Raw genomic sequence first — 17,043 nt, 5'->3', positions numbered from 1 at the left:
AGGAGGCCGTTCGCGGTTAGGGGAGGGTCCGGATTTGACAGACAGACTTTTCTGCTTTCTTGCTCCTGGCTCGCCCCTCTTCCCTTGGAGGCCACGGTGATGCGAACGAGTGGCTTCTGCCTCTTCGGGGACCGCCTTTGGGGCTCCAGAGCCTCACCTGACTTTCGCAGAGAGAGGCGGGCAACCGGCTCCTTCCGCCACCTGAAGAGGAGGGTCCTGGGGCCCGAGAGTGTGGGAGGGAGTGAGGCCGGAGCTGCGGCCCAGAGCGGGGAGGAGACGCTCTGCCAGACATAGGCGCGCCGCGGAGAGCTCAAACTTTGAAGCGGGGTAAGGATTTTAGGGGCCCTTGAGCTGGTTGTTCTTGGGGCGCTGGGAGGTGCGCGGGGGACGCAGACTCCACTCACCGCGTGGATTAAAGAAGTACGCCCAGGGCAGTGGGGTGGCGGAGCCCTAGGGCGGGCGCGGCGCTGTCCGCACCCCCCGGTGCTGAAACGGGCCGCATCTCGGCAGGAAAGGAAGGAGCTGAAGCAAGAGCCTGCTCTGGCATCTACTCCCACCCGCGGCACACACACAACTCCCTCCAGCAGGGATCAAAGGACTAGAAGGCGTCCCCTGCGCCTCCTAAGTCTATCGCACCCCTTTCTACTCACGTCCCGCAGACGCGCTGGGCCAAGTCGGGCTGAGCCGTCAGGGCAGGAGGCAGAAGAAGCTGGGCTCCTTCAGCAAAAGGATGGACACCACCCCCGAGACATCTCCCCAAGAGACCCTGTACCCAGAGGCCGCGCCGCCTCGTTCCCCGGGCTCCAGATTCGACTCCCGCGCAGAGTCTTCCCGAGTACGCGCGGCGCGGGGGGAAGTTGTGTCCATGGCTTGGAGGGGGCAGGAGCCATGGGGACCCCCGCCGGGGTAGGGGGACTGCCGCCGCTGGGCCCTGTTCAGCCGTGAGGATACAAAGAGACAGGTGGGCTGCGGAGGAGGCAAAGAATGAAAATACTTTGGTGGAGTAAGCACTCTTTTTTTTTTTTAACGACAAAATCATAATCCGCGATCTTGGCTGCTCTGGCCTTAGGGACTTAGTGCTCAGGAGCGAGGAGAAGGGGCGGGGTGGGGTGGGCCTCAGATCCTTTGCAAACCTCTAACCGGATAATCACACGGGCCCTCTGTCCTCGTCCTCCGGCTTTTCTCCCAGCTCAGCCCTCACCCCCGCCCCCGACGCCCCGAGGGGGGCGCGGCCAGCAGCCCCTCGCTCTCCGGCAACCCTGGGCAAGGACTGGATGACTGGAGGAAGTGCCGATTCATTTTTCTCTCCGTGTGATTCCCCAGTTCACAGCTGCCCTACTTTATGCTGTTGTTGAGACTAAAATTGTCATTCTGAAGTGGATATCTCTAGTTAGACACGGCATGTGGCCAAGGGTCAGTGGGGCAAGAGCAGAGGGGACCCGGAGCCCGCGGCTGGGACCCCGTGGCTTTAGACGCGGTGCCGGGGACACGCAATTCGCTCGCTCAGCGCTCTGCCTGCCAGCGGTTCCGCCGGCGCAACCCCTCTCCCGGAAACCGGACGGCTCGACGGTGGGCGCTCCTCACCAAATGTTCCGGAGGGGCGAAGCTGGGGCCGGCGCCTTCCCTGGTACCCCACACCCTGGGGCAGTGACTGGCTACCTGGGTTCGGGCTCTACCCCGGAGTGTTCAGTCCAGACCCCTGTCTCTATGGACCTGTCCACCAGCCCCTCCCTGGCACACACACACGCACACACACACTTTCATTCATAAAAACGGGCAACGACGTCGTTGTCTAGGCATGGGGTGACATACTCCCTGAATGAGAAATCACTGGAGGGGGCGATGGAAAGCCGGGCCGGGAGGAGGGAGGTGACCCCTGTCACGGCCACTCCCTGAGCTAGGTCCTTGTACGCCAAAGTCCCGGATTCTTGACAATTCCGCTAGGTCAGGGAAGCGAGTTAGCATTTCACTGAGCTAGCGGGACTCCCTTGGCGGGGAGCGGGTGTGGCAGGAAAGACGCGAACTTCCCTTCGCAAGAACGCCCGAGCGCACGCACTTTTCCTTCTCAGCCTTTGTTCTGTCATAAACGGGGCCCTCGTCGGGCGTGGGATGCCAGGAGAGGGCGACTGGCTGCTCTCCGGGTGACTGGTCCCCACAAGATCTCAGTCACTTTATCTGGGACTTTGGCCGGGACTGCGTGTGCCTCTTGCCTTTGATGCGCCAGTGTTTCTGCCTTTTCGATAGTCATTCACTATCTGCCCGCGATTGCTGCGGCTGGTTAATAATGGGGTTGCCATGGCGACCAATTTCCCGTCGCCATGGTACCCAGGAGGTAAACAGTTGGAAGCCACAGAGGCTCTTCAGTAGCTACCCCCCCACACACCCAGATCTTGCACAGGCTGCGGGTTTCCTGTGGTTGTGAGGGAGGGATGGCAATGATCAGGTGCCGTGGTCCCCTCTTCCCTCCCAACCCACACTGTCTAGCCGCCTGTTCACCTGAAACCCTCTCTTAATCCCTGCCAATCACTGCGGCCTCCAGGTTGGGATGGGTCAAGCTTTTACCTCCATCCCCCAACTGCTACAATGAGGCTGGGGTAAATGGTCTTCCCTCTGACCTAATTCATGTCAGCTGCACACTGTCTACTCCTGAGTACAAATGACAAGACTAAGCCCTGCGGGAGACAAAATTAATTAAACAAACACAGCCCCTGGCCTCTGGACATCATGGTGTAGAGATGGCCTCTGCTCTGGGCTGCAATAGGGGTGATAACAGTGTCCCAGAGTAGAGAGAAGTGGGAGTGACAGACCCCCCCCCTCCCAGGGGAGGCCATAATGGAGTTGAAACTAAGGAATTTCAACTGCTGAGCAAGAGGGAAAACATGTCTCTAGGCAGAGGGACTAGCAGGAGCCAAGATGTGCGTTTGTTCAGGAGAGGATAGACCCTGCTGTGGAAACACATAGACTCGTAATAGGGGCAGAGCCGCGCGCAGCCCTTAGCGCACGACAGTTATCGCGAGACCCTGAGCACGCGAGACCCGAAGTGCACGAGAGCCGGGGCGCTCCGGGCGGTTGGAGGTCTGGCTGACCCGAGGAGCACAGCTGTGGTGTTCCTCGTAGCAGAAAGTGCGGCGAGAGGCGGACCTTGGCCTGCTCTCCTGGGCCCTCCAGGCCCTCCGAGCTGGGGAGGCGGGGGGGGGGGGGGGGGGGGGGACCGGGGACAGGCTGAGGGCTATGTCCTCCAGAGCTCCAGAGTCCTCTTCACTGCCACCCACTGGCCGGGCCCAGGCCTTGAGGCAGCAGCGAACCCCTCCCCCATCCCCGCCTCCGCGACTTCATGGCGGCGGCCGTCTCTGGGTCGCAGTCCCTGGAGGCCTCGGCAACGGGAGTATACGGACACAGCCATGAAGGTAACAGCTTCAACCAGCTTCAGTCTGTCCGTTCAAGTTTCTAAACTTGGTCCAGCTTAGATCAGTTGTCCACCCCTAGGAGGTGGCCAGAGGTCAGGGTTAAATTGCAAGGGCATTGCACGTCGTGACTGCAGGTCCACCTCTGTCGTGGGGCTGTTCTCAAAGAAGGGCAGCTGTGGTGAGCTGGGCATTCGCCTGATTGGCATTTGCTACAGCATGTGCTCCTGTTGATGCTCTGCAAATGATTCTCTCCAGTTTAAATGAAAAGCTGAGGGCCGACTGGGTGCGGCGTGCCTGGCTCCCTCAGTGATGACGGCTGGGCGGGGTCTGGGGACCTGGCCCCGAGGGCGCCACCAGCTGAGATCTGCCTCCTCGGCGGAGCCTGGGCCTTGGCCGCAGGACCCAGACTGGGCGCTGGATGAACACTCCCGGGCAGGGTAAGCGACCTGCACAGGCTCCTCTTAGGCAGGACCTGGACCTCGGAGGGCGGAAGTTGAGCCTTGGGCCCTTGTCCTTTCTTGTCAGAATAGAGAAAGACATTTGTTTTGGTGGAGATTCAGGGGAACATCATGACCTGACCGAGACCCGACCTCAAGAACAAAGGATCAGACACCAAGAAGTTAGCAACAACTAACCACGCCCCTCCCTCATCTTTCCTACAAAAGGGCTTTGCTGAAAACTTTCAGGGAGTTCAGGGTTTTTAAGGCATGAGCCACCCGTCTCCTTGCGTGGCCCTGCAATAAACCTTCCTCTGCTGCAAACTCCGACATTTTGGTATTGTTTGGACTCACTGTGCGTCAGGCACACGGACTTGCGTTCGGTAACAGACCCAGAACGTCTCAGTGGCTTAGCCCATGGCCTATGCGATGTCTGAGGTTCCGAGGCATTGGGGGGCCCTGCATCATGGTGGGGACTCTGCTGGCCAGATCCTGCCACCCAGCCCTCAGCTGGCCTGGAAGGGGGACTGAGAAATACAGCCAGTACTAGGGTGGGCTTTGGTGCGCAGTCTCTGCCACCAGGTGGGATGAGAAAATTCATGCCACTCTTAAGGGAAAGATGAGTAATTTCATTTAAATGGAGCATCCCTTTTAGGCTAATATGATCCAGGTTACAAAAAAATCTTGAATGTCAGGCTAAGACTGCATGCTGGAGAAAATAGGCAACCTCTGAAAGTTTCTGAGTGACATGATTAGAACTATCGTGTAGAAAGACCCCGATGTTAGTGTAGAAGATTCATTCATTCTTTCATTCCACACTCATTGAGCACCTCCTGAGTGCCAGGCCTTGGAAGAGTTGCAGAGGTGAAACTAAAGATGGGAGATGCGCAAAAAGAATTGTTTCAGCAATCCTGGGGAGGGGGAACAGGGCCTGGACAGAGGTGGGAACAGAACTCAAGGAGGTCAAGAGCTGTCTCTCTGGCTTGTTCGAGCCCTGGCACATGGTTAGGGCTCAGTGCATTTCTGACTTAGTGAATGGATGAGTGGGAGGCAACAGAGGGGACAGACAGTTGGTGGTGTAACTGAAGGACTTGGTGATGGTGGATCTGGGGAAGTGAGGGAGAGGGAGGTGTGGAAGCTTATGCGAGGCTTAGCTGGGTGATTAGTTGGCTCCACGGGTCGTTCGTGGGGCATTAACCAGAATAAGACTCAGGGGAGGAAGGGCGGGGGAGCAGTTGGGACGGTGCCATTCAGGACATTTAGTTTTGTACCAACAAAAACTTCCTGGATATACTGTATCCTCCCTCACATGGCCCACACCTTGGACCTCATCTGATCCCCTTTTTGAGGAACTTCACACATTCCGTCTTGTACTATAATAATGCAGTGTAGGGATTTAAAAAACACAAAAAACAAAACAGGCTTTTGTTCCCCAGTTCTGCCACTGGGTGACTTTGAATAAGTTGTTAACCATTCCAAGTCTCAGTTTCTTCATGTGTAAGTTGGTAGTAGTAGTTATAACATCTGCCTCATTGAGTTGTTGGGAGAAGAAATGAAGCAATTGGTGTGAATATCTTAGTACAGTGCCTGGCATGGCAAGTGCTCAAAGTTGGATATGACCATCTTATAATTTCCTATAATGACAATGTATTATTTTTATATCATATCCCAAAAGTTAATTAAGGGAAAAAACACGCTTTACCTCCTGTGTCTGCAGCTAGCCTTGGGGAAACAGTCCTCGGGGAAGGAAGGGAGGTCCTTTGCCTGGCTTGATGACTCTGTGTGTGTGTGTGTGTGTATGTGTGTCTGTGTGTCTGTGTGTGTCTGTGTGTGTGTCTGTGTCTGTGTGTGTCTGTGTGTGTGTGTGTCTGTGTGTGTGTCTGTGTCTGTGTGTGTGTGTGTGTGTCTGTGTCTGTGTGTCTGTGTGTGTGTGTGTTGGGAGGTGGAAGGAGAAGATGGAATTCTGGGCAGAGCATCTATAGGGCTGGCTACAGAGATACGGGTTCTCCGGCCCTAGATACATCTAGAAAGCACTTTCATCCTCTTGGAATCTCAACCTGAGCAGCTGAATCCTATTGCAAAATAGTCATTTAGAAACTGAGTGCACTTAAAGCTCAGGAAACCAGAGTCCCATTAGTTCTGAGTCATCTCTACAGAAGACCAAGACACTTTCTAGGCATGAGGCAAGCCTCTGTCTGGTGGTTGAGTCACATAATTGATAACCTTGTTACAATTTTGGTGGGCTCTCTTTTACCCAGAATCTCTTCCTGTCTGGGGGAACAAGGTTAGCTTTTCTTCTCAGGCAGGAATTGAAAATCTACAGCTGGTGTGTGCAGGCTTCCCTTTGCTTGTGTTATAAAAGTGCATAGAGTTGAGAAGAGGGAGGACTCCACCTCCCAGCCATTCAGAGGTTTCCTTGAAAAACAAAATTCAAGTCTCCTAACTCAGACTCATTCTTCCTATCTTGGTGCAGTGACATTCCTGGGTTTGCCTAGCCTCTACTCTGCAGAAAAGGGAGAACAGAGATTCTGACTTCCATTTCCCTTTGTCAACCGGGAAGCTCAGCTCCGAGCACAACTGGACACATCCTCATGGTCTAAGACCTGAGCTACCCTTTTGGACATTCCTTGGGCAGATGGAGGAAATGTTGATACTTACTGGTCCCAGAAATTGGCCTCGTTTCTTGAGAGGCAGTGGATTAAGCTTTCAGGCTTTACAGTTAGATTGCCTGCTACAGTCCTGGCTGTGTGAACTGTGTACCTTGGTTTGCTCATCTATAAAATAGGGATAATAGTTGTACTTACTTCATAGGGTTATTGTGAGAATTAAATAAGTTGATACATGGGGAGAAGTACCTAGCATCAGGTAAACTCTCAAAAATGTGATCATTATTTTTATTAATATGATATTTTGACATTTCTCCCCTTTAGTATATTTATGTTTCATGAGTTTCTTGTAGCAGACATTGTGAGTTTTGCATTTGAAAAGTGTTTTGATTTTAGATTTAACACTACTTCTTTTTTAGGTATAACTCACATGTGATGAAAGTCTTCTAAAGTATATATTTCAGTTATTTTTTAGTATATTCACAGCTGTGCGACCAGTAACTCGATATGATGTTTAAACTTTTTGTAGGGCCAGGTCACTCGAGATTGCTGTTCTCTTGCCCTCTGTTCATCCCCTGCCCAACAAATGCCTGCTTCACCTGTATCTTACACACCTGACTGACCTTCCTACTTACTTGCCCAAGCCCCCAGCTAGTGATTATTCTTATGGAAGGGGTGGTGAGGGGCGTGCCCCTCTGCTGGTTTCCCTGGTAACTAATGAGCCCACCTGCCGTCAATTCTCCTATAAATGGTAATCCCCCCTTCCTTTTGGGGGCGAAGACTGCCACCAGGTCCTGTCTGCCCTGAGCCACACACAGTGGGGTGTCGCTCCAGGACCTTGCTTCAGACGTGTAAGGTCCCCCCATCCATTAAACCATTGATGTCTGTTGCTGACAACAGTCAGCCTGTTGCTGACTCCAGGCTCTTTGTTTGGTCTTAAAGCTGGGCAAGCGCAGGCCTTGTGGGCCTGAGGGGTGCAGCCCAACACTTTTCAACACTCCCAAAAGAAACCCTGAACCCATTATCAGACATTTTCTTTTCTGACTCCCCTCCCCATCCTTGCCCCTGGCAGTCACTAATCTATTTTCTATCTCTGTGGATTTGCCTGTTCTGGACATTTCATATAAACGGAATTATACAATGTGTGGCCTTTTGTGTCTAGCTTGTTTACTTAGCATAATGTTTTCCAGGTTCATCCATGTTGTAGCAGGTATCAGTATTTTACCCTTTTTAATTGCCGAATAAAATTCCATCTGAATAACATTTCATTATATAGATATACCACATTTTGTTTATCCAGTTATCAGCTGATGGACATTTAGGTTGTTTCCATTTGGGGGCTATTATGAATGATGCTGCTGTGAACATTGAAATACAAGTTGTGTGGACATATGTTTTCATTAGGTATATGCCTGTGAGTGGAACTCCTGGGTCACATTGTGACTATTTTTAGCATTTTGAGGAACTGCGCCATTGTTTTCCAAAGTGGCTGCACCATTTACATTCCCACGAGCAGTGTATGAAGATTCCAACTTCTTCACATCCTTACCAACACTTGTAATTGTCTGTTTTTTTAATTATAGCCATCGTAGGCAGTGTGGAGTGGTTATCTCATCATGATTTTGACTGACATTTATCCGTAACTAAATAAGTTAAGCATTTCTTCATGTGCTTGTTGAACATGTGTAATTTCCTTCAGAGAAATGTCTGTTCAGATCCTTTGCCCGTTATTTAATTGGGTTATTTGTCTTTTTATTATTGAGTTGTAGTAGTTCTTTATATATTCTGGGTACAAGTCTCTTACCAATATATGATTTTAAAATATTTTTTCCATTCTGTGGGTTGCCTTTTTACTTTCTTGGTGGTATCATTTGAAGCACAAAGGTTTTTTTTTGTGTGTGTGTGTTTTAATGAAGTGCAATCTAATTTTTATTTTAGTCACTTATACTTTTGGTGTAATATGTAAGAAACCATTGCTTAATCCAAGGTTATGAAGATTTACTCCTATGTTTTCTTCTAGGAATTTTATCGTTTTAACCCTTACATTTAAGTCTATGATCTATTTTGAGTTAATTTTCATGTATGGTATATATTCTTTTACATGTGAATATCCAGTTTTCCCAGCAACATTTGTTGAAAAGACTATTTATTCTTTCCCTCATTGAGTTATCTTGGCACCCTTGTTGAAAATCAGTTGGCCGTAGGTGTATGAGTTTATTTTTTGTACTCTCAATTCTATTCCATTGATCTATATATCTATCCTTATACCAGTACCACTCTGTCTTGATTACTGTAGCTTTGTAATAGGTTTTGAAATCAGAAAGTGTGAGTCCTCCAACTTTGTTCTTCTTTATCAGGATTTCAAGTTTGTTTTGGCTACTCTGGGTCCCTTGAATTTCCATGTAAATATTAGAATCAGCCTGACAATTCCTGCAAAAATTCCAGAAGGGATTTGATAAGGATTGTATTGAATCTGTAGATCAATTGGGGAAGTATTGCCATCTTAACTATTAATTTTTCTAATCTGTGAGCAGGAGATATCTTTCCACTTATTTACATGTTTTTAATTTCTTTCAACAATTTTTATAGTTTTCAGCGTACAAACATTTTATTTCCTTGATTGAATTTATTCCTAAGTATTTTATTCTCTTTACTGCTACTAAAAATGGGACTGTTTTCTTAATTTCATCTTATTATTTATTGCTAGTGTATAGAAATACAACTGATTTTTCTATGCTGATCGTGTATCCTGCAATACTACTAAACTCAATTAATTCTAATAGTTTTTTAGTGGATTCCTTATGATTTTCTATATACCAGATCATGTCATCTGCAAATAGAGATAGTTTTACTTCTTCTTTTCCAATCTGATGCCTTTATTTATTTTTCTTGCCTAATGGCCCTGGTGAGCCATACCATGTTGCAGAGAGGTGATGAGAATGGATGTCTTTGTCTTATTGCTGATCTTAGGGGGAAAGCATTCAGTCTTTCACCATTATGTTGTTAGCTATGGCTTTGTCATAGATGCCCTTAATCAGGTTGAGGACGTTTCCTTCTAGTCCTAGTTTATTGATAGTTTTTAACTTGAAAATATGTTGGATTTTGTCAAATGCTTTTGTTGTGTCTGTTGAGATGATCACATGGTTTTTACCCTTTATTCTACTAATATGGTGTATTATGCTGATTGACTTTGAATGATAAATCAACTTTGCATTCCTAGGATAAATATCACTTGGTCATGGTGTAAAATCCTTCCTATATGTTGCTAGATTTGGTTCACTAGTATTTTGTTGAGGATCTTTGCATATTAATATAGTTTTCAAAATGCCCTCTCACGTTAAGTTCTGATGTTCAAGTTGTTTCTACTTGTATTGTGCCATGTCCAGAGAATATTAACATTATATAGTTTTTTTCCCCTTTCTGTTTTTGAAGCTCTGGAATATTTTTATTTTCTCCACATAGGATCACACTCACAGAAAATATGAGAGGACCCTTGGGTACAATATTTGCACTGTAGACTTTTGTCCCATCATGGAACTTCTGAAGCAGAAGGACCTTTAATAATCAACTTGGCCTTGGTTTTCAACTCTGTTCCACAGAGTTCCCTAAGGTATTCTGTATGCATTTTAAGGGTTTTTTTTTAATGTATATTTAAGTATTTTAAAAGCCCAAATAAATAAAGACAGCATTGATTGACATGTATTCCATACCAAACTTTACTATCTTGGATATCATGGTCAAAATTAACTTATGTCCCACTGCTTGTCTTTATAAAATTACAAAATACATTTAAATAAAATACTACAAGTGAATGTTTTATGCATTGGGTTCCTATGAAAGATTTCATCTGCAATAAGTCTATGTCCATCATTAGATGAAGAAACTAAAGTGCTGGGTCACTCGCCCAAATTGGAGACTGAGCTGAAAAGAGACTCCAGCTCTCCTTTCTCTCAGTTGAGTGCCCTTGACTGCCTATATTGTCTTTCCAAAGTCATTTGTCTCAAACAAAAGATATTACTCAAGGGACTGCTTGAAAACACACAGCCCTCGTCATTGGGTTATTGTAGTGACGTCTGTTCTGGTCCTTGTGTTTGTTCTCTGGCTGGTTCGCAGGTCTCAGAGTGATTCAGTGCCTCAGCATTGGACGTTTTCCCTTCTACCCTGAAGTTCTCAGATGGAATAGGAAAGAAGGGAAAGGCAATTAAAAGTGTGCTTTAGACAAAAGTTCCAAGGCATGCAGACCTTGTGGGAGTTATTTATTTATCTTTGGAGTTTAATTTGACACAGTGAGCCTGTCCAACCTCATACTTACTGAGAACTGGCTGAGTGCTTTTGCCTAGAACAATGATGAGAAAGTTGAGTTGTGGAGGATTGAAATGGATGAAGCCCAGAGAGAGGTTACTTCTGAGAAGAGCAAAGACCCCAGGTGGTAAAAGTGGTCGATCTCCATTGGAGAAGACAGAGACCTGGGCCAAGAGTGCACATTCAGCAAGACTATGGGGCTCCCCTCTGATTGGGGTTCCCATTTATTTGGCATGGCTCTGTGTCTAGACTTGGGGCCTCACTAATTGGACCTGCCAGTCCCCGGCTGAACAGGAGTCATCGCGCAGGACAGTGATAACTCGCAAGGACCTCCAGTGGGTTAGATGGGGTGCACGCTGGGCTGCAGACACCTCTCTATTGATGAGATACATTCAGGGTTTGAAAAATGACGATGTTTCAAATGACACAAATTGAACCAGGACTGGTTCTCATGTCTAAGCCATAATGAAAAAGAGGACAGAACATGGACAATATTTTTTTAGTATGAAAAGTTAGTCGTCATGAGTGGGGACCAAGATTTTTTTTCAGAAGCACACTTCAGTTTAGAAGAAAGGGTTTCCCATGTTTTGACCTCCTTTGTTGCTCACTTGCTCTCTCCCTCATAAATTCCCATCCATTCTGAAATAGGATAGAAATGTTCCGTGTGACTCATTCACAGGAGTGCTGTGAGGATCAAGTGAGTTAATACACACTTAAGTTATCAGAACAGGACCAGGCAAAGAGTAAATGCTAGTAAATATACTGTTGTAATTATCAGTGCCGTCATTACAGTTACTCACCTGGTCCTCCTCCATTTATGCCACCTACTTTTTGTTACCTACCGTGTGTATATGCTGAGTATTTTGGAGGATAAAATATTCGAAGTAAAAGGAAACAATTCTTGCCTTCAGGGCTTTTGGAGTTAACAAAGGAGTGAAAAAAATACATCTGGAATGCAGGCGAGCTTTGTTAGATTCCTGCCTACTTAGGTGTCCCAGCCGAGAACAGTGGAGAGAGTTAAAGATATGCACAAAAGACAGTCAGATCCTTGAAGGTGCACAGCACAATGGCTAGCACATAGTGCATGTTGACTAATGTTAAATAATTCTTGCGAGGAGCCTTCTCAGACCTCAGTGGTCCCTAAGGCAGAATTAGTACCCCCCATCCACATTGTTCCCCATCATGTCTCTGTCTCTATGTCAGCACCTGTCTTTCCTCCCCCTGCTGTTTACATACCTGTTTTCCCAGGCACTTTTGTGCTTTCGAAGACAGGGACCTGTCTTCTTCATCATAATCCTCAGGGCCAGGTGCAATGCCTAGGACACTGATGGAGTCAATAAGTGTGTCGGTGGGAAGAAAGTATGTTGGGTTTAGTGATGTTGTAAAGAAAATGGGAATTGTCTGGAATGGTATGTCCTTCGTTCCCAGTCAAGCCCTAGAAAACACACATTCATTTGGGAGATGCTCACAAACGGCTCAGGCCTGGGATCCACTTCAAGGTCACCCTGGTACTTGGCAGGATGCATCTTCTTCCCGTGCTTGAAAATTAAAATTATATTTGTGCACTTCTCATCTCCTGCAGCGGGCATGATAAACAAAGCAAACCACAACACAGACAGCAGGGTCAGACAGACCCTAGCCCGCATTTCCTTACCCGCGATATCAGCCTCGCTATTACCTCTTGGGGTTCCTGAGGATGGATGAGTAATGGATATGCAGGCGCCTCACGCTCAGGGGGCCCGGGCTGGACGGCAGTTTCCATTTCCAGCAGAGCCTCAGGATCATCTATTGTACTTTCATCATCTCACTTGTGAGTTCTCCTAGAGTTTATGGGGCCGGGAGATGTGAAAACACTCTGGCGGTTGGGGAATCACTTAGGGTGTCATGGCTTACAAGCTGGTAAATAAAGGGAAAGAATTAAGTGTTTATTCTGCCTTTCCTGTATGAACCATACCACTGAGCAGCCAAAAAATAAGTCAGATTTTCTTTTTTAAGAATACTTCAGCTAACTGATGAAGATGGAATGCTAGAATATCACCAATTTGCAACTCCTAATAAATCAATAGATCCAGTCAGTGATCACCAGTGGCTGCTAAAATCACCCAAGAAAATATGGAACCCAAATTTGAACAAGCCCTGAGTACAACTTCTAATTTACAAGCCCTGAGTACAACTTCTAATCGTAGAGTTGGAATTGGCAAAAATCCATATTGTGGGAAATTCTATAGTACAAACAATTACGTTTCTTCCGTAAAGAGAAAGAAGAGAAACACATAGAAACTTTAGATTTAAAAATACCAGTGAGATACATCAACCAATCAGAATATATAGACTTTGTTTGTGTCCTGATTCTTTTAAGTAATTTTTTAAGACAACCCTTATGACATTTATGAAGCAATTAGGGGAAAAAAGATCTTAATGATTTACCTTAAACTAACATTTTCCTTTAATGATGTACATTTTGCCCTGTCCTACCCAACCTCATTCTCCTGGATAAAGAACACGGAATTAAGAAGGAAATTAGGTTACTTCTAACCCTTGAGGTCAGGAGTGCACAGGGCCCACTTACCATGTCTAAATAACTAAAAAGCATTCTCTTAGCTGAGGTAATCCCCTCCTCCCACCATTAAAAAAAAAAAAAAGAATTTTTTGGGTAACGGCATGCTGGCAGGCAACTTTTTTGGGGAGTGGTTCCAAGGAAGAGAAGTAGGGGTCTTGGAAGAGAAAACAAGGGAGGCAGGGGAAACTACCCCAAGTGTACATTATCAAACTAATCACCACTCTGGGCAAGTCGTTTGATCCTTCTAGGGCTTCTCCAAAGAGCCATGTAGATTATATGTCTGAATTATCTTCCTGAGGGGACGGAAAAGGGGAATATTTACCCATGGTTCCAGGTTCTGTTAGTCAAGGGTTGCCCAAGGGGCGTTAACTCTCTAGCACTTTGGGTTTGCACGTGTGTCAGAATGGCCTTGGAACATAGTGGCATGGGGACATTTGATCTCTGGTCCCCCATCCATGGCCTGCCCCCTTCTATTCCCAGCCTTGAGTCCACCCCAAGCCACAGGGGGCCTTTCACACACATGAGTGGACAATCTGCCCACACCTTCAAGCTCCATTCACCTCACCCTCACAAATAGCTCCTCCTGGGCCACCTGTAGGTCTAGGGGCAGCACATCGACACCGTTCTCAGGAAGACAGACCTGGGAAGAGGCCCAGGCAGCCTCTAGAGCCCGTCCACAGAGAATTTGGGGGTCCCGGGCACCCAGAGCATAGTCTAGAGCAGGGCATGGGGTTCTGGGAGAGCATGTTCCCTTGGCCTCTTGGGCTAGGGCTGGAGGGGAGTCAGAGTGGGGGCCTTTAAAGGTACTGGTCCGAGGCCTGTTAGGAACCGGCTGGCGCAGTGGCAGGCGGGCGGGCGAGCGAAGCTTCATCTGCCACTCCCTATCGCTCCCCATCGCTCGCGTTACAGTGCTCCATCCCCCCCGCCTGACTCCTTGTCCATGGAAAAATTGACTTCCACGAAACTGGTCCCTGGTGGCAAAAAGGTTGGGGACCGCTGCTTTAAAGAACGGGGCCCCAGGCAGGACCCCTACTGCTCAGGCCAAAAAGTAATGCCAGTTCTTTTCCACCCACTGACTTTATCGGGCTCTGGAGTCAGACAGGTCTTTGTTAACCTTGGCTCAGGCTGCAAGCAACAACATTAAGGAAACTGCTCACCTGTTGAATTTCTTCATTGGAAAAGGGAGGGAAGAAGGCTGTTGTGAGGATTGAAGGAGACAGTATTACACGAGCGGCCACTCTGAGCCTGGCATATGGGAGCTCTCCACAGGGAGCAGGTCTGCAAGGGTCCAGAGGTGGCATCTGGGGTCAGGGTTTGTGCCCAGGATGGAGGGGACAGCTGAGAGGGCTGAGGGAAAGGGCACAGACTGGCTGCAATGAGCTTTTTCTCTGTTTGGTACAATTCTCTTGAAAATACACAAAGAAGAGTAATTTAATAGATTTTCCACAGAGTCCCAAAACTTCTTTAAGACTTGTTCTAGGGACTTCCCCAGTGGTGCAGTGGTTGAGACTCCGCACTCCCAATGCAGGGGGCCCCAGTTCGATCCCTGGTCGGGGAACTAAGATCCTGTATGCTGCATGGTGCAGAAAAAAAAAAAAAAAACAATTGTTCTAGATCCCACTGGACCATAAGCTCCTTGAGGACAGAGCTGCATATCATTTTCTTATAAAACCCTAGCTCCTAGCATACTGCCTGGCACATAGTAAGCGCTCAGTAAAAAAGCACTGGATGGATGATTTCAAATTTGGTGTATTTCTTTTAGTGGGAGGCTCTTGGTTCCTATGTTGGCTTCAAAGTTTCTGCAGACATCTCAAACTGGAATCATTCTCTGCCTCAACCCTGCCCCTCCCACAGTCCCTGCCTCAGTGGGCAGCACCACCGACCCCCATGCCAGCGGTCACGGCAGCGTAAGCCCTCATCCTTGATCAATTACCATGTCCCGGTGCTTCTATCTATCTGGTAGTTGTGGGGTTTTTTAAATTTATTTATTTTTATTTTTGGCTGCGTTAGGTCTTCATTGCCGCACGCGGGCTTTCTCTAGTTGCAGCGAATGGGGGCTACTCTTTGTTGTGGTGTGCGGGCTTCTCATTGCGGTGGCTTCTCTGTTGCAGAGCACGGGCTCTAGGCGCGCAGGCATCAGTAGTTGTGGCACACAGGCTTAGTTGCTCCCTGAATATATCCTCCCCAGTGGATATATCCTCCCCAGTGTAGCCAGAGTGGCCTTTGCACATCTGACCACATCCCTGATGGGCTCAGAGGTAAAGCCCAAGCTCCGTGACTCAACTTTGAGGACCCTCTGGTATACGTCATCTGCCCCACTAGACTTGTAAGATCCTTGAGAACAGGCATTGTCTTATATTCCTTTGTATCTCCTGTGGTCAGTCAGAAACTAAGTTACATAAATGAATACAGTTTTTAAAAATCAAAACTATTTTTTATCTATTGAGAAAATTATAAAATTTAAAACTGTGGACTTAAACTATCAAACATCAGAGATAAATAAACCAGGACTATCTGAGCCACCAGCTGCCCCTCCCTGAGTAACTCGTGGTGAGCAGGGACCACGTCCATGTTGGGTACTTCAGTGCAGTGCTCTGGGCTCCTGGCACTGACCTTCCTTTGGATATGAAATTAATTTAGTCCTGGAATTAGTCACTGGGCTATTTCTGGAAATCACCGTCTTTCTCTGGAGTGGTCTGTCCTGACTTCTGACACACTTAAACCATGTGGCTGCTCAGGAGAGCCTGTGCCCATCTGTTTCAGAGAAACTGTCCTCAGGAATTCATCTTCCTTCTGGGAGATTGTGATCAGAAATCATGCAGTTGGCCTGTCTTCGTATCCATCGCGCCAGCTGTGCACTCACATCAGTTTTCTTTTCTCATCAGTCAGAGGGGCACCTTCCAATGTTTGCTGAAGGGAAAGTATTCATGGTCAGATTTCTAGCATAAGGATCATGCCATCGATAGGTTTTATCTACTTCTTTGCTTGTACAAGCTGTTTGACATCACTGAGTCTCAATTTAGTCATCTTTATTTTTTTTAATTTCTTTAATTAATTTATGTATATTTGGCTGCATTGGGTCTCTGTTGCTGCGCGTGGGCTTTCTCTAGTTGCGGTGAGCGGGGGCTACTCTTCATTGCAGTGCATGGCCTTCTCATTGCGGTGGCTTCTCTTGTTGTGGAGCACCGGCTCTAGGCATGCGGGCTTCAGTAGTTGTGGCACGTGGGCTCAGTAGTTGTGGCACGTGGGCTCAGTAGTTGTGGCTCACAGGCTCTAGAGCACAGGCTCAGTTGTTGTGGCGCACAGGCTTAGTTGCTCCACGGCATGTGGGATCTTCCCGGACCAGGGCTCGAACCAGTGTCCCCTGCATTGGTAGGTAGATTCCTAACCACTGTGCCACTGGAGAGGTCCCTCAATTTAGTCATCTTTAAATGGAGACAAAAATTGTAAATATCTGATGAAGTTATTGTGAAGATTAAATGAGATGAAGTGTGTACTGGGTTGAACATCACATTGTAAAGGTTTTATAAATGTCAAGTACTTAGGTGTTTTATACTTTGTTTTAAAACAAGATTTTGGGGAGTTACTAAAACATGTGCAAAATTATAAGATTAACATAGGGTAAATGAGGAAGCCAGAGTTAGGAGGGACACTGCATCATTAAAGAGAATCATGAGGGTTTTAGCTTTCTTACATGGGATACCAGCTTGACCATTCATTCATTCATTTGC

The sequence above is a fragment of the Delphinus delphis genome, chromosome 12 (assembly GCF_949987515.2).
Source record: "Delphinus delphis chromosome 12, mDelDel1.2, whole genome shotgun sequence".
Classification (NCBI taxonomy): Eukaryota; Metazoa; Chordata; class Mammalia; order Artiodactyla; family Delphinidae; genus Delphinus; species Delphinus delphis.
Note: the sequence above shows the minus strand (reverse complement) of the source record.